This window comes from Oryzias latipes, chromosome 7 (genome assembly GCF_053564925.1).
Source record: "Oryzias latipes strain Hd-rR chromosome 7, Olatipes_Hd-rR_3.1".
NCBI classification, from domain to species: domain Eukaryota; kingdom Metazoa; phylum Chordata; class Actinopteri; order Beloniformes; family Adrianichthyidae; genus Oryzias; species Oryzias latipes.
In genome coordinates, this window is record NC_136243.1 from 36,688,388 (window position 1) to 36,709,080 (window position 20,693).

The window sequence follows — 20,693 nt, forward strand, 5'->3', positions numbered from 1 at the left end:
CAGAAACACACCTGCAGAAGAAACACACCTCCAGAATAAACACACCTGAGACAGAAACACACCTGAGACAGAAACACACCTGAGACAGAAACACACCTGCAAAAGAAACACACCTGAGACAGGAACACACCTGCAGCAGAAACACACCTGAGACAGAAACACACCTGAGTCAGAAACACACCTGAGACAGGAACACACCTTCAGCAGAAACACACCTGAGACAGAAACACACCTGAGACAGGAACACACCTGAGACAGGAATACATCTGAGACAGAAACACACCTGCAGAAGAAACACACCTGACAGAAACACACCTGCAAAAGAAACACACTTGAGACAGAAACACACCTGCAAAAGAAACACACCTGCAAAAGAAACACACCTGAGACAGAAACACACCTGCAGAAGAAACACACCTCAGTCAGAAACACACCTGCAGCAAAAACACACCTGAGTCAGAAACACACCTGAGACAGGAACACACCTTCAGCAGAAACACACCTGAGACAGAAACACACCTGAGACAGAAACACACTCGAGACAGAAACACACCTGAGACAGAAACACACCTGCAGCAGAAACACACCTGACAGAAACACACCTGCAAAAGAAACACACTTGAGACAGAAACACACCTGCAAAAGAAACACACCTTAGACAGAAACACACCTGCAAAAGAAACACACCTGAGACACAAACACACCTGAGACACAAACACACATGAGACAGAAACACACCTGCAGCAAAAACACACCTGAGACAGAAACACACCTGCAAAAGAAACACACCTGCAAAAGAAACACACTTGAGACAAGAACACACCCGAGACAGAAACACATCTGAGATAGGAACACACCCGAGACAGAAACACACTTGAGACAAGAACACACCCGAGACAGAAACACACCTGACACAGAAACACACCTGCAAAAGAAACACACTTGAGACAGAAACACACCTGCAAAAGAAACACACCTGAGACAGGAACACACCTGCAGCAGAAACACACCTGACAGAAACACACCTGCAAAAGAAACACACCTGAGACACAAACACACCTGAGACACAAACACACCCGAGACACAAACACACCTGAGACACAAACACACCCGAGACAGAAACACACCTAAGACAGGAACACACATGAGACAGAAACACACCTGCAGCAAAAACACACCTGAGACAGAAACACACCTGCAGAAGAAACACACCTGAGACAAGAACACACCCGAGACAGAAACACACCTGAGACAGGAACACACCCGAGACAGAAACACACCTGAGACAGGAACACACCTGAGACAGAAACACACCTGCAGCCAAAATACACATAAGACAGAAACACACATAAGACAGAAACACACCTGCAGCAAAAACACACCTGAGACAGAAACACACCTGAGACAGAAACACACCTGAGACAGAAACACACCTGAGACAGAAACATACCTGAGACAGTAATACATCTGAGACAGAAACACACCTGCAGAAGAAACACACTTGAGACAGAAACACACCTGAGACAGGAACACACCTGCAGCAGAAACACACCTGAGACAGAAACACACCTGAGTCAGAAACACACCTGAGACAGGAACACACATGAGACAGAAACACACCTGCAGAAGAAACACACCTGAGACAGAAACACACCTGCAGCAAAAACACACATAAGACAAAAACACACCTGAGACAGGAACACACCTGCAGTAGAAACACACCTGAGAGAGAAACACACCTGCAAAAGAAACACACCTGAGACACAAACACACCTGAGACACAAACACACCCGAGACAGAAACACACCCGAGACAGAAACACACTTAAGACAGGAACACACATGAGACAGAAACACACCTGCAGCAAAAACACACATAAGACAGAAACACACATAAGACAGAAACACACTTGCAGCAAAAACACACCTGAGACAGAAACACACCTGCAGAAGAAACACACCTGAGACAGAAACACACCTGAGACAGAAACACACCTGCAAAACAAACACACCTGCAAAAGAAACACACTTGAGACAAGCACACACCCGAGACAGAAACACACCTGAGACAGGAACACACCTGAGACAGAAACACACCTGCAGCCAAAATACACATAAGACAGAAACACACATAAGACAGAAACACACCTGCAGCAAAAACACACCTGAGACAGAAACACACCTGAGACAGAAACACACCTGAGACAGAAACACACTCGAGACAGAAACACACCTGAGACAGAAACACACCTGCAGCAAAAACACACCTGAGACAAGAACACACCCGAGACAGAAACACACCTGAGACAGGAACACATCCGAGACAGAAACACACCTGAGACAGGAACACACCTGAGACAGAAACACACCTGCAGCCAAAATACACATAAGACAGAAACACACCTGCAGCAAAAACACACCTGAGACAGAAACACACCTGAGACAGAAACACACCTGAGACAGAAACACACCTGAGACAGAAACACACCTGAGACAGGAATACATCTGAGACAGAAACACACCTGCAGAAGAAACACACTTGAGACAGAAACACACCTGAGACAGGAACACACCTGCAGCAGAAACACACCTGAGACAGAAACACACCTGAGTCAGAAACACACCTGAGACAGAAACACACCTGCAAACACACCTTGTTTTTTTTTTTTTTTTTTTTTTATCTTTTTGTCTTGTTATTTCAATCTATTTCCTTATTCAGTTATGTTTATTTATTCATACAGCTACCTTACACTTACCTTCTTTTATATTATTTATCCCTTTATTATTTATCCTTCTACCTTGCTAGTTTGCACGAGAGCACAAGTAACCGAAGTCAAATTCCCTGTACATGCGCTGTACTTGGCAAATAAAGTGATTCTGATTCTGATTCTGAAAAGAAACACACCTGAGACCGGAACACACCTGAGACAGGAACACACCCGAGACAGGAACACACATGAGACAGAAACACACCTGCAGAAGAAACACACCTGAGACAGAAACACACCTGCAGCAAAAACACACATAAGACAGAAACACACCTGAGACAGGAACACACCTGCAGTAGAAACACACCTGAGAGAGAAACACACCTGCAAAAGAAACACACCTGAGACACAAACACACCTGAGACACAAACACACCCGAGACAGAAACACACCCGAGACAGAAACACACCTGAGACACAAACACACCTGCAGAAGAAACACACCTGAGACAGAAACACACCTGAGACAGAAACACACCTGCAAAAGAAACACACCTGCAAAAGAAACACACTTGAGACAAGAACACACCCGAGACAGAAACACACCTGAGACAGGAACACACCTGAGACAGAAACACACCTGCAGCCAAAATACACATAAGACAGAAACACACCTGCAGCAAAAACACACCTGAGACAGAAACACACCTGCAGAAGAAATACACCTCAGTCAGAAACACACCTGCAGCAAAAACACACCTGAGACAGAAACATACCTCAGACAGAAACACACCTGAGACAGAAACACACTCGAGACAGAAACACACCTGAGACAGAAACACACCTGCAGCAAAAACACACCTGACACAGAAACATACCTCAGACAGAAACACACCTGAGACAGAAACACACCTGAGACTGAAACACACCTCAGACAGAAACACACCTGAGACAGAAACACACCTGAGACTGAAACACACCTGAGACAGAAACACACCTGCAGAATAAACAAACCTGAGACAGAAACACACCTGAGACAGAAACACACCTTCAGCCAAAATACACATAAGACAGAAACACACCTGAGACAGAAACACACCTGAGACTGAAACACACCTGAGACAGAAACACACCTGCAGAATAAACAAACCTGAGACAGAAACACACCTGAGACAGAAACACACCTTCAGCCAAAATACACATAAGACAGAAACATACCTCAGACAGAAACACACCTGAGACAGAAACACACTCGAGACAGAAACACACCTGGGACAGAAACACACCTGCAGCAAAAACACACCTGACACAGAAACATACCTCAGACAGAAACACACCTGAGACAGAAACACACCTGAGACTGAAACACACCTGAGACAGAAACACACCTGCAGAATAAACAAACCTGAGACAGAAACACACATAAGACAGAAAAACACCTGCAGCAAAAACACACATAAGACAGAAACACACCTGAGACAGAAACACACCTGCAGAATAAACAAACCTGAGACAGAAACACACCTGCAGCAAAAACACACATAAGACAGAAACACACCTGAGACAGAAATACACCTGAGACAGAAACACACCTGAGACAGAAACACACCTGAGACAGGAATACATCTGAGACAGAAACACACCTGAGACAGAAACGCACCTGAGACAGAAACACACCTGCAAAAGAAACACACCTGAGACACAAACACACCTGAGACACAAACACACCCGAGACAGAAACACACCTAAGACAGGAACACACATGAGACAGAAACACACCTGCAGCAAAAACACACCTGAGAAAGAAACACACCTGCAGCAAAAACACACCTGAGACAGAAACACACCTGAGACAGAAACACACCTGAGACAGAAACACACCTGAGACAGAAACACACCTGAGACAGGAATACATCTGAGACAGAAACACACCTGCAGAAGAAACACACCTGCAGAAGAAACACACTTGAGACAGAAACACACCTGAGACAGGAACACACCTGCAGCAGAAACACACCTGAGACAAAAACACACCTGAGTCAGAAACACAGCTGAGACAGAAACACACCTGCAAAAGAAACACACCTGAGACAGAAACACACCTGAGACCGGAACACACCTGAGACAGGAACACACCCGAGACAGGAACACACCTGAGACAGAAACACACCTGCAGCAAAAACACACATAAGACAGAAACACACCTGAGACAGGAACACACCTGCAGTAGAAACACACCTGAGAGAGAAACACACCTGCAAAAGAAACACACCTGCAAAAGAAACACACCTGAGACAGAAACACACCTGCAGCAAAAACACACCTGAGACAGAAACACACCTGCAAAAGAAACACACTTGAGACAGAAACACACCTGCAAAAGAAACACACCTGAGACAGGAACACACCTGCAGCAGAAACACACCTGACAGAAACACACCTGAGACAGAAACACACCTGCAAAAGAAACACACCTGAGACAGAAACACACCTGCAGCCAAAATACACATAAGACAGAAACACACATAAGACAGAAACACACCTGCAGCAAAAACACACCTGAGACAGAAACACACCTGCAGAATAAACACACCTGAGACAGAAACACACCTGAGACAGGAATACATCTGAGACAGAAACACACCTGCAGAAGAAACACACCTCCAGAATAAACACACCTGAGACAGAAACACACCTGAGACAGAAACACACCTGAGACAGAAACACACCTGCAAAAGAAACACACCTGAGACAGGAACACACCTGCAGCAGAAACACACCTGAGACAGAAACACACCTGAGTCAGAAACACACCTGAGACAGGAACACACCTTCAGCAGAAACACACCTGAGACAGAAACACACCTGAGACAGGAACACACCTGAGACAGGAATACATCTGAGACAGAAACACACCTGCAGAAGAAACACACCTGACAGAAACACACCTGCAAAAGAAACACACTTGAGACAGAAACACACCTGCAAAAGAAACACACCTGCAAAAGAAACACACCTGAGACAGAAACACACCTGCAGAAGAAACACACCTCAGTCAGAAACACACCTGCAGCAAAAACACACCTGAGTCAGAAACACACCTGAGACAGGAACACACCTTCAGCAGAAACACACCTGAGACAGAAACACACCTGAGACAGAAACACACTCGAGACAGAAACACACCTGAGACAGAAACACACCTGCAGCAGAAACACACCTGACAGAAACACACCTGCAAAAGAAACACACTTGAGACAGAAACACACCTGCAAAAGAAACACACCTTAGACAGAAACACACCTGCAAAAGAAACACACCTGAGACACAAACACACCTGAGACACAAACACACATGAGACAGAAACACACCTGCAGCAAAAACACACCTGAGACAGAAACACACCTGCAAAAGAAACACACCTGCAAAAGAAACACACTTGAGACAAGAACACACCCGAGACAGAAACACATCTGAGATAGGAACACACCCGAGACAGAAACACACTTGAGACAAGAACACACCCGAGACAGAAACACACCTGACACAGAAACACACCTGCAAAAGAAACACACTTGAGACAGAAACACACCTGCAAAAGAAACACACCTGAGACAGGAACACACCTGCAGCAGAAACACACCTGACAGAAACACACCTGCAAAAGAAACACACCTGAGACACAAACACACCTGAGACACAAACACACCCGAGACACAAACACACCTGAGACACAAACACACCCGAGACAGAAACACACCTAAGACAGGAACACACATGAGACAGAAACACACCTGCAGCAAAAACACACCTGAGACAGAAACACACCTGCAGAAGAAACACACCTGAGACAAGAACACACCCGAGACAGAAACACACCTGAGACAGGAACACACCCGAGACAGAAACACACCTGAGACAGGAACACACCTGAGACAGAAACACACCTGCAGCCAAAATACACATAAGACAGAAACACACATAAGACAGAAACACACCTGCAGCAAAAACACACCTGAGACAGAAACACACCTGAGACAGAAACACACCTGAGACAGAAACACACCTGAGACAGAAACATACCTGAGACAGTAATACATCTGAGACAGAAACACACCTGCAGAAGAAACACACTTGAGACAGAAACACACCTGAGACAGGAACACACCTGCAGCAGAAACACACCTGAGACAGAAACACACCTGAGTCAGAAACACACCTGAGACAGGAACACACATGAGACAGAAACACACCTGCAGAAGAAACACACCTGAGACAGAAACACACCTGCAGCAAAAACACACATAAGACAAAAACACACCTGAGACAGGAACACACCTGCAGTAGAAACACACCTGAGAGAGAAACACACCTGCAAAAGAAACACACCTGAGACACAAACACACCTGAGACACAAACACACCCGAGACAGAAACACACCCGAGACAGAAACACACTTAAGACAGGAACACACATGAGACAGAAACACACCTGCAGCAAAAACACACATAAGACAGAAACACACATAAGACAGAAACACACTTGCAGCAAAAACACACCTGAGACAGAAACACACCTGCAGAAGAAACACACCTGAGACAGAAACACACCTGAGACAGAAACACACCTGCAAAACAAACACACCTGCAAAAGAAACACACTTGAGACAAGCACACACCCGAGACAGAAACACACCTGAGACAGGAACACACCTGAGACAGAAACACACCTGCAGCCAAAATACACATAAGACAGAAACACACATAAGACAGAAACACACCTGCAGCAAAAACACACCTGAGACAGAAACACACCTGAGACAGAAACACACCTGAGACAGAAACACACTCGAGACAGAAACACACCTGAGACAGAAACACACCTGCAGCAAAAACACACCTGAGACAAGAACACACCCGAGACAGAAACACACCTGAGACAGGAACACATCCGAGACAGAAACACACCTGAGACAGGAACACACCTGAGACAGAAACACACCTGCAGCCAAAATACACATAAGACAGAAACACACCTGCAGCAAAAACACACCTGAGACAGAAACACACCTGAGACAGAAACACACCTGAGACAGAAACACACCTGAGACAGAAACACACCTGAGACAGGAATACATCTGAGACAGAAACACACCTGCAGAAGAAACACACTTGAGACAGAAACACACCTGAGACAGGAACACACCTGCAGCAGAAACACACCTGAGACAGAAACACACCTGAGTCAGAAACACACCTGAGACAGAAACACACCTGCAAACACACCTTGTTTTTTTTTTTTTTTTTTTTTTATCTTTTTGTCTTGTTATTTCAATCTATTTCCTTATTCAGTTATGTTTATTTATTCATACAGCTACCTTACACTTACCTTCTTTTATATTATTTATCCCTTTATTATTTATCCTTCTACCTTGCTAGTTTGCACGAGAGCACAAGTAACCGAAGTCAAATTCCCTGTACATGCGCTGTACTTGGCAAATAAAGTGATTCTGATTCTGATTCTGAAAAGAAACACACCTGAGACCGGAACACACCTGAGACAGGAACACACCCGAGACAGGAACACACATGAGACAGAAACACACCTGCAGAAGAAACACACCTGAGACAGAAACACACCTGCAGCAAAAACACACATAAGACAGAAACACACCTGAGACAGGAACACACCTGCAGTAGAAACACACCTGAGAGAGAAACACACCTGCAAAAGAAACACACCTGAGACACAAACACACCTGAGACACAAACACACCCGAGACAGAAACACACCCGAGACAGAAACACACCTGAGACACAAACACACCTGCAGAAGAAACACACCTGAGACAGAAACACACCTGAGACAGAAACACACCTGCAAAAGAAACACACCTGCAAAAGAAACACACTTGAGACAAGAACACACCCGAGACAGAAACACACCTGAGACAGGAACACACCTGAGACAGAAACACACCTGCAGCCAAAATACACATAAGACAGAAACACACCTGCAGCAAAAACACACCTGAGACAGAAACACACCTGCAGAAGAAATACACCTCAGTCAGAAACACACCTGCAGCAAAAACACACCTGAGACAGAAACATACCTCAGACAGAAACACACCTGAGACAGAAACACACTCGAGACAGAAACACACCTGAGACAGAAACACACCTGCAGCAAAAACACACATAAGACAAAAACACACCTGAGACAGGAACACACCTGCAGTAGAAACACACCTGAGAGAGAAACACACCTGCAAAAGAAACACACCTGAGACACAAACACACCTGAGACAAAAACACACCCGAGACAGAAACACACCCGAGACAGAAACACACCTGAGACACAAACACACCTGCAGAAGAAACACACCTGAGACAGAAACACACCTGAGACAGAAACACACCTGCAAAAGAAACACACCTGCAAAAGAAACACACTTGAGACAAGAACACACCCGAGACAGAAACACACTTGAGACAGGAACACACCTGAGACAGAAACACACCTGCAGCCAAAATACACATAAGACAGAAACACACATAAGACAGAAACACACCTGCAGCAAAAACACACCTGAGACAGAAACACACCTGCAGAAGAAACACACCTCATTCAGAAACACACCTGCAGCAAAAACACACCTGAGACAGACACATACCTCAGACAGAAACACACCTGAGACAGAAACACACTCGAGACAGAAACACACCTGAGACAGAAACACACCTGCAGCAAAAACACACCTGACACAGAAACATACCTCAGACAGAAACACACCTGAGACAGAAACACACCTGAGACTGAAACACACCTGAGACAGAAACACACCTGCAGAATAAACAAACCTGAGACAGAAACACACCTGAGACAGAAACACACCTTCAGCCAAAATAAACATAAGATAGAAACACACATAAGACAGAAAAACACCTGCAGCAAAAACACACATAAGACAGAAACACACCTGAGACAGAAACACACCTGCAGCAAAAACACACATAAGACAGAAACACACCTGAGACAGAAATACACCTGAGACAGAAACACACCTGAGACAGAAACACACCTGAGACAGGAATACATCTGAGACAGAAACACACCTGAGACAGAAACGCACCTGAGACAGAAACACACCTGCAAAAGAAACACACCTGAAACAGGAACACACCTGCAGCAGAAACACACCTGCAAAAGAAACACACCTTAGACAGAAACACACCTGCAGAAGAAACACACCTGAGACAGAAACACACCTGAGACAGAAACACACCTGCAAAAGAAACACACCTGCAAAAGAAACACACCTGCAAAAGAAACACACTTGAGACAAGAACACACCGAGACAGAAACACACCTGAGACAGGAACACACCTGAGACAGAAACACACCTGCAGCCAAAATACACAGAAGACAGAAACACACCTGAGACAGAAACACACCTGAGACAGAAACACACCTGCAAAAGAAACACACCTGCAAAAGAAACACACTTGAGACAAGAACACACCCGAGACAGAAACACACCTGAGACAGGAACACACCTGAGACAGAAACACACCTGAGACAGAAACACACCTGCAAAAGAAACACACTTGAGACAGAAACACACCTGCAAAAGAAACACACCTGAAACAGGAACACACCTGCAGCAGAAACACACCTGCAAAAGAAACACACTTGAGACAGAAACACACCTGAGACAGAAACACACCTGCAAAAGAAACACACCTGAGAAAGAAACACACCTGCAAAAGAAACACACCTCAGACAGAAACACACCTGACACAGAAACACACCTGAGACAGAAACACACCTGCAAAAGAAACACACTTGAGACAGAAACACACCTGCAAAAGAAACACACCTGAAACAGGAACACACCTGCAGCAGAAACACACCTGCAAAAGAAACACACCTTAGACAGAAACACACCTGCAGAAGAAACACACCTGAGACAGAAACACACCTGAGACAGGAACACACCTGCAGCAGAAACACACCTGAGACAGAAACACACCTGAGTCAGAAACACACCTGAGACAGAAACACACCTGCAAACACACCTTGTTTTTTTTTTTTTTTTTTTTTATCTTTTTGTCTTGTTATTTCAATCTATTTCCTTATTCAGTTATGTTTATTTATTCATACAGCTACCTTACACTTACCTTCTTTTATATTATTTATCCCTTTATTATTTATCCTTCTACCTTGCTAGTTTGCACGAGAGCACAAGTAACCGAAGTCAAATTCCCTGTACATGCGCTGTACTTGGCAAATAAAGTGATTCTGATTCTGATTCTGAAAAGAAACACACCTGAGACCGGAACACACCTGAGACAGGAACATACCCGAGACAGGAACACACATGAGACAGAAACACACCTGCAGAAGAAACACACCTGAGACAGAAACACACCTGCAGCAAAAACACACATAAGACAGAAACACACCTGAGACAGGAACACACCTGCAGTAGAAACACACCTGAGAGAGAAACACACCTGCAAAAGAAACACACCTGAGACACAAACACACCTGAGACACAAACACACCCGAGACAGAAACACACCCGAGACAGAAACACACCTGAGACACAAACACACCTGCAGAAGAAACACACCTGAGACAGAAACACACCTGAGACAGAAACACACCTGCAAAAGAAACACACCTGCAAAAGAAACACACTTGAGACAAGAACACACCCGAGACAGAAACACACCTGAGACAGGAACACACCTGAGACAGAAACACACCTGCAGCCAAAATACACATAAGACAGAAACACACCTGCAGCAAAAACACACCTGAGACAGAAACACACCTGCAGAAGAAATACACCTCAGTCAGAAAGACACCTGCAGCAAAAACACACCTGAGACAGAAACATACCTCAGACAGAAACACACCTGAGACAGAAACACACTCGAGACAGAAACACACCTGAGACAGAAACACACCTGCAGCAAAAACACACATAAGACAAAAACACACCTGAGACAGGAACACACCTGCAGAATAAACAAACCTGAGACAGAAACACACCTGAGACAGAAACACACCTTCAGCCAAAATAAACATAAGATAGAAACACACATAAGACAGAAAAACACCTGCAGCAAAAACACACATAAGACAGAAACACACCTGAGACAGAAACACACCTGCAGCAAAAACACACATAAGACAGAAACACACCTGAGACAGAAATACACCTGAGACAGAAACACACCTGAGACAGAAACACACCTGAGACAGGAATACATCTGAGACAGAAACACACCTGAGACAGAAACGCACCTGAGACAGAAACACACCTGCAAAAGAAACACACCTGAAACAGGAACACACCTGCAGCAGAAACACACCTGCAAAAGAAACACACCTTAGACAGAAACACACCTGCAGAAGAAACACACCTGAGACAGAAACACACCTGAGACAGAAACACACCTGCAAAAGAAACACACCTGCAAAAGAAACACACCTGCAAAAGAAACACACTTGAGACAAGAACACACCGAGACAGAAACACACCTGAGACAGGAACACACCTGAGACAGAAACACACCTGCAGCCAAAATACACAGAAGACAGAAACACACCTGAGACAGAAACACACCTGAGACAGAAACACACCTGCAAAAGAAACACACCTGCAAAAGAAACACACTTGAGACAAGAACACACCCGAGACAGAAACACACCTGAGACAGGAACACACCTGAGACAGAAACACACCTGAGACAGAAACACACCTGCAAAAGAAACACACTTGAGACAGAAACACACCTGCAAAAGAAACACACCTGAAACAGGAACACACCTGCAGCAGAAACACACCTGCAAAAGAAACACACTTGAGACAGAAACACACCTGAGACAGAAACACACCTGCAAAAGAAACACACCTGAGAAAGAAACACACCTGCAAAAGAAACACACCTCAGACAGAAACACACCTGACACAGAAACACACCTGAGACAGAAACACACCTGCAAAAGAAACACACTTGAGACAGAAACACACCTGCAAAAGAAACACACCTGAAACAGGAACACACCTGCAGCAAAAACACACCTGAGACAAGAACACACCCGAGACAGAAACACACCTGAGACAGGAACACATCCGAGACAGAAACACACCTGAGACAGGAACACACCTGAGACAGAAACACACCTGCAGCCAAAATACACATAAGACAGAAACACACCTGCAGCAAAAACACACCTGAGACAAGAACACACCCGAGACAGAAACACACCTGAGACAGGAACACATCCGAGACAGAAACACACCTGAGACAGAAACACACCTGAGACAGAAACACACCTGAGACAGAAACACACCTGAGACAGGAATACATCTGAGACAGAAACACACCTGCAGAAGAAACACACTTGAGACAGAAACACACCTGAGACAGGAACACACCTGAGACAGGAATACATCTGAGACAGAAACACACCTGCAGAAGAAACACACTTGAGACAGAAACACACCTGAGACAGGAACACACCTGCAGCAGAAACACACCTGAGACAGAAACACACCTGAGTCAGAAACACACCTGAGACAGGAACACACCTGCAGCAAAAACACACCTGAGACAAGAACACACCCGAGACAGAAACACACCTGAGACAGGAACACATCCGAGACAGAAACACACCTGAGACAGAAACACACCTGAGACAGAAACACACCTGAGACAGAAACACACCTGAGACAGGAATACATCTGAGACAGAAACACACCTGCAGAAGAAACACACTTGAGACAGAAACACACCTGAGACAGGAACACACCTGCAGCAGAAACACACCTGAGACAGAAACACACCTGAGTCAGAAACACACCTGAGACAGAAACACACCTGCAAACACACCTTGTTTTTTTTTTTTTTTTTTTTTATCTTTTTGTCTTGTTATTTCAATCTATTTCCTTATTCAGTTATGTTTATTTATTCATACAGCTACCTTACACTTACCTTCTTTTATATTATTTATCCCTTTATTATTTATCCTTCTACCTTGCTAGTTTGCACGAGAGCACAAGTAACCGAAGTCAAATTCCCTGTACATGCGCTGTACTTGGCAAATAAAGTGATTCTGATTCTGATTCTGAAAAGAAACACACCTGAGACCGGAACACACCTGAGACAGGAACACACCCGAGACAGGAACACACATGAGACAGAAACACACCTGCAGAAGAAACACACCTGAGACAGAAACACACCTGCAGCAAAAACACACATAAGACAGAAACACACCTGAGACAGGAACACACCTGCAGTAGAAACACACCTGAGAGAGAAACACACCTGCAAAAGAAACACACCTGAGACACAAACACACCTGAGACACAAACACACCCGAGACAGAAACACACCCGAGACAGAAACACACCTGAGACACAAACACACCTGCAGAAGAAACACACCTGAGACAGAAACACACCTGAGACAGAAACACACCTGCAAAAGAAACACACCTGCAAAAGAAACACACTTGAGACAAGAACACACCCGAGACAGAAACACACCTGAGACAGGAACACACCTGAGACAGAAACACACCTGCAGCCAAAATACACATAAGACAGAAACACACCTGCAGCAAAAACACACCTGAGACAGAAACACACCTGCAGAAGAAATACACCTCAGTCAGAAACACACCTGCAGCAAAAACACACCTGAGACAGAAACATACCTCAGACAGAAACACACCTGAGACAGAAACACACTCGAGACAGAAACACACCTGAGACAGAAACACACCTGCAGCAAAAACACACATAAGACAAAAACACACCTGAGACAGGAACACACCTGCAGTAGAAACACACCTGAGAGAGAAACACACCTGCAAAAGAAACACACCTGAGACACAAACACACCTGAGACAAAAACACACCCGAGACAGAAACACACCCGAGACAGAAACACACCTGAGACACAAACACACCTGCAGAAGAAACACACCTGAGACAGAAACACACCTGAGACAGAAACACACCTGCAAAAGAAACACACCTGCAAAAGAAACACACTTGAGACAAGAACACACCCGAGACAGAAACACACTTGAGACAGGAACACACCTGAGACAGAAACACACCTGCAGCCAAAATACACATAAGACAGAAACACACATAAGACAGAAACACACCTGCAGCAAAAACACACCTGAGACAGAAACACACCTGCAGAAGAAACACACCTCATTCAGAAACACACCTGCAGCAAAAACACACCTGAGACAGACACATACCTCAGACAGAAACACACCTGAGACAGAAACACACTCGAGACAGAAACACACCTGAGACAGAAACACACCTGCAGCAAAAACACACCTGACACAGAAACATACCTCAGACAGAAACACACCTGAGACAGAAACACACCTGAGACTGAAACACACCTGAGACAGAAACACACCTGCAGAATAAACAAACCTGAGACAGAAACACACCTGAGACAGAAACACACCTTCAGCCAAAATAAACATAAGATAGAAACACACATAAGACAGAAAAACACCTGCAGCAAAAACACACATAAGACAGAAACACACCTGAGACAGAAACACACCTGCAGCAAAAACACACATAAGACAGAAACACACCTGAGACAGAAATACACCTGAGACAGAAACACACCTGAGACAGAAACACACCTGAGACAGGAATACATCTGAGACAGAAACACACCTGAGACAGAAACGCACCTGAGACAGAAACACACCTGCAAAAGAAACACACCTGAAACAGGAACACACCTGCAGCAGAAACACACCTGCAAAAGAAACACACCTTAGACAGAAACACACCTGCAGAAGAAACACACCTGAGACAGAAACACACCTGAGACAGAAACACACCTGCAAAAGAAACACACCTGCAAAAGAAACACACCTGCAAAAGAAACACACTTGAGACAAGAACACACCGAGACAGAAACACACCTGAGACAGGAACACACCTGAGACAGAAACACACCTGCAGCCAAAATACACAGAAGACAGAAACACACCTGAGACAGAAACACACCTGAGACAGAAACACACCTGCAAAAGAAACACACCTGCAAAAGAAACACACTTGAGACAAGAACACACCCGAGACAGAAACACACCTGAGACAGGAACACACCTGAGACAGAAACACACCTGAGACAGAAACACACCTGCAAAAGAAACACACTTGAGACAGAAACACACCTGCAAAAGAAACACACCTGAAACAGGAACACACCTGCAGCAGAAACACACCTGCAAAAGAAACACACTTGAGACAGAAACACACCTGAGACAGAAACACACCTGCAAAAGAAACACACCTGAGAAAGAAACACACCTGCAAAAGAAACACACCTCAGACAGAAACACACCTGACACAGAAACACACCTGAGACAGAAACACACCTGCAAAAGAAACACACTTGAGACAGAAACACACCTGCAAAAGAAACACACCTGAAACAGGAACACACCTGCAGCAGAAACACACCTGCAAAAGAAACACACCTTAGACAGAAACACACCTGCAGAAGAAACACACCTGAGACAGAAACACACCTGAGACAGGAACACACCTGCAGCAGAAACACACCTGAGACAGAAACACACCTGAGTCAGAAACACACCTGAGACAGAAACACACCTGCAAACACACCTTGTTTTTTTTTTTTTTTTTTTTTATCTTTTTGTCTTGTTATTTCAATCTATTTCCTTATTCAGTTATGTTTATTTATTCATACAGCTACCTTACACTTACCTTCTTTTATATTATTTATCCCTTTATTATTTATCCTTCTACCTTGCTAGTTTGCACGAGAGCACAAGTAACCGAAGTCAAATTCCCTGTACATGCGCTGTACTTGGCAAATAAAGTGATTCTGATTCTGATTCTGAAAAGAAACACACCTGAGACCGGAACACACCTGAGACAGGAACATACCCGAGACAGGAACACACATGAGACAGAAACACACCTGCAGAAGAAACACACCTGAGACAGAAACACACCTGCAGCAAAAACACACATAAGACAGAAACACACCTGAGACAGGAACACACCTGCAGTAGAAACACACCTGAGAGAGAAACACACCTGCAAAAGAAACACACCTGAGACACAAACACACCTGAGACACAAACACACCCGAGACAGAAACACACCCGAGACAGAAACACACCTGAGACACAAACACACCTGCAGAAGAAACACACCTGAGACAGAAACACACCTGAGACAGAAACACACCTGCAAAAGAAACACACCTGCAAAAGAAACACACTTGAGACAAGAACACACCCGAGACAGAAACACACCTGAGACAGGAACACACCTGAGACAGAAACACACCTGCAGCCAAAATACACATAAGACAGAAACACACCTGCAGCAAAAACACACCTGAGACAGAAACACACCTGCAGAAGAAATACACCTCAGTCAGAAAGACACCTGCAGCAAAAACACACCTGAGACAGAAACATACCTCAGACAGAAACACACCTGAGACAGAAACACACTCGAGACAGAAACACACCTGAGACAGAAACACACCTGCAGCAAAAACACACATAAGACAAAAACACACCTGAGACAGGAACACACCTGCAGAATAAACAAACCTGAGACAGAAACACACCTGAGACAGAAACACACCTTCAGCCAAAATAAACATAAGATAGAAACACACATAAGACAGAAAAACACCTGCAGCAAAAACACACATAAGACAGAAACACACCTGAGACAGAAACACACCTGCAGCAAAAACACACATAAGACAGAAACACACCTGAGACAGAAATACACCTGAGACAGAAACACACCTGAGACAGAAACACACCTGAGACAGGAATACATCTGAGACAGAAACACACCTGAGACAGAAACGCACCTGAGACAGAAACACACCTGCAAAAGAAACACACCTGAAACAGGAACACACCTGCAGCAGAAACACACCTGCAAAAGAAACACACCTTAGACAGAAACACACCTGCAGAAGAAACACACCTGAGACAGAAACACACCTGAGACAGAAACACACCTGCAAAAGAAACACACCTGCAAAAGAAACACACCTGCAAAAGAAACACACTTGAGACAAGAACACACCGAGACAGAAACACACCTGAGACAGGAACACACCTGAGACAGAAACACACCTGCAGCCAAAATACACAGAAGACAGAAACACACCTGAGACAGAAACACACCTGAGACAGAAACACACCTGCAAAAGAAACACACCTGCAAAAGAAACACACTTGAGACAAGAACACACCCGAGACAGAAACACACCTGAGACAGGAACACACCTGAGACAGAAACACACCTGAGACAGAAACACACCTGCAAAAGAAACACACTTGAGACAGAAACACACCTGCAAAAGAAACACACCTGAAACAGGAACACACCTGCAGCAGAAACACACCTGCAAAAGAAACACACTTGAGACAGAAACACACCTGAGACAGAAACACACCTGCAAAAGAAACACACCTGAGAAAGAAACACACCTGCAAAAGAAACACACCTCAGACAGAAACACACCTGACACAGAAACACACCTGAGACAGAAACACACCTGCAAAAGAAACACACTTGAGACAGAAACACACCTGCAAAAGAAACACACCTGAAACAGGAACACACCTGCAGCAGAAACACACCTGCAAAAGAAACACACCTTAGACAGAAACACACCTGCAGAAGAAACACACCTGAGACAGAAACACACCTGAGACAGGAACACACCTGCAGCAGAAACACACCTGAGACAGAAACACACCTGAGTCAGAAACACACCTGAGACAGAAACACACCTGCAAACACACCTTGTTTTTTTTTTTTTTTTTTTTTATCTTTTTGTCTTGTTATTTCAATCTATTTCCTTATTCAGTTATGTTTATTTATTCATACAGCTACCTTACACTTACCTTCTTTTATATTATTTATCCCTTTATTATTTATCCTTCTACCTTGCTAGTTTGCACGAGAGCACAAGTAACCGAAGTCAAATTCCCTGTACATGCGCTGTACTTGGCAAATAAAGTGATTCTGATTCTGATTCTGAAAAGAAACACACCTGAGACCGGAACACACCTGAGACAGGAACACACCCGAGACAGGAACACACATGAGACAGAAACACACCTGCAGAAGAAACACACCTGAGACAGAAACACACCTGCAGCAAAAACACACATAAGACAGAAACACACCTGAGACAGGAACACACCTGCAGTAGAAACACACCTGAGAGAGAAACACACCTGCAAAAGAAACACACCTGAGACACAAACACACCTGAGACACAAACACACCCGAGACAGAAACACACCCGAGACAGAAACACACCTGAGACACAAACACACCTGCAGAAGAAACACACCTGAGACAGAAACACACCTGAGACAGAAACACACCTGCAAAAGAAACACACCTGCAAAAGAAACACACTTGAGACAAGAACACACCCGAGACAGAAACACACCTGAGACAGGAACACACCTGAGACAGAAACACACCTGCAGCCAAAATACACATAAGACAGAAACACACCTGCAGCAAAAACACACCTGAGACAGAAACACACCTGCAGAAGAAATACACCTCAGTCAGAAACACACCTGCAGCAAAAACACACCTGAGACAGAAACATACCTCAGACAGAAACACACCTGAGACAGAAACACACTCGAGACAGAAACACACCTGAGACAGAAACACACCTGCAGCAAAAACACACATAAGACAAAAACACACCTGAGACAGGAACACACCTGCAGTAGAAACACACCTGAGAGAGAAACACACCTGCAAAAGAAACACACCTGAGACACAAACACACCTGAGACAAAAACACACCCGAGACAGAAACACACCCGAGACAGAAACACACCTGAGACACAAACACACCTGCAGAAGAAACACACCCGAGACAGAAACACACCTGAGACAGGAACACACCTGAGACAGAAACACACCTGCAGCCAAAATACACATAAGACAGAAACACACATAAGACAGAAACACACCTGCAGCAAAAACACACCTGAGACAGAAACACACCTGCAGAAGAAACACACCTCATTCAGAAACACACCTGCAGCAAAAACACACCTGAGACAGACACATACCTCAGACAGAAACACACCTGAGACAGAAACACACTCGAGACAGAAACACACCTGAGACAGAAACACACCTGCAGCAAAAACACACCTGACACAGAAACATACCTCAGACAGAAACACACCTGAGACAGAAACACACCTGAGACTGAAACACACCTGAGACAGAAACACACCTGCAGAATAAACAAACCTGAGACAGAAACACACCTGAGACAGAAACACACCTTCAGCCAAAATAAACATAAGATAGAAACACACATAAGACAGAAAAACACCTGCAGCAAAAACACACATAAGACAGAAACACACCTGAGACAGAAACACACCTGCAGCAAAAACACACATAAGACAGAAACACACCTGAGACAGAAATACACCTGAGACAGAAACACACCTGAGACAGAAACACACCTGAGACAGGAATACATCTGAGACAGAAACACACCTGAGACAGAAACGCACCTGAGACAGAAACACACCTGCAAAAGAAACACACCTGAAACAGGAACACACCTGCAGCAGAAACACACCTGCAAAAGAAACACACCTTAGACAGAAACACACCTGCAGAAGAAACACACCTGAGACAGAAACACACCTGAGACAGAAACACACCTGCAAAAGAAACACACCTGCAAAAGAAACACACCTGCAAAAGAAACACACTTGAGACAAGAACACACCGAGACAGAAACACACCTGAGACAGGAACACACCTGAGACAGAAACACACCTGCAGCCAAAATACACAGAAGACAGAAACACACCTGAGACAGAAACACACCTGAGACAGAAAC

The 20,693-nt window shown here is 44.6% G+C and overlaps 1 protein-coding gene and 2 long non-coding RNA genes across 7 annotated transcripts in view; 1 reads left to right on the plus strand and 2 right to left on the minus strand.

The window, feature by feature from the left end:
• Nucleotides 1-20,693, plus strand: part of spen (spen family transcriptional repressor) — a 103,344-nt gene that overhangs the window by 28,830 nt on the left and 53,821 nt on the right. The window lies entirely within an intron of this gene.
• On the minus strand, nucleotides 285-1,156 carry LOC144993867 (uncharacterized). Its single transcript, XR_013657149.1, has 2 exons — nucleotides 1,094-1,156; nucleotides 285-704 (listed from the first exon to the last, which is right to left on the minus strand). It is a non-coding gene; the product is annotated as an uncharacterized LOC144993867 (long non-coding RNA).
• On the minus strand, nucleotides 5,436-6,495 carry LOC144993866 (uncharacterized). The gene is made up of 2 exons (XR_013657148.1): nucleotides 6,433-6,495; nucleotides 5,436-6,043 (listed from the first exon to the last, which is right to left on the minus strand). It is a non-coding gene; the product is annotated as an uncharacterized LOC144993866 (long non-coding RNA).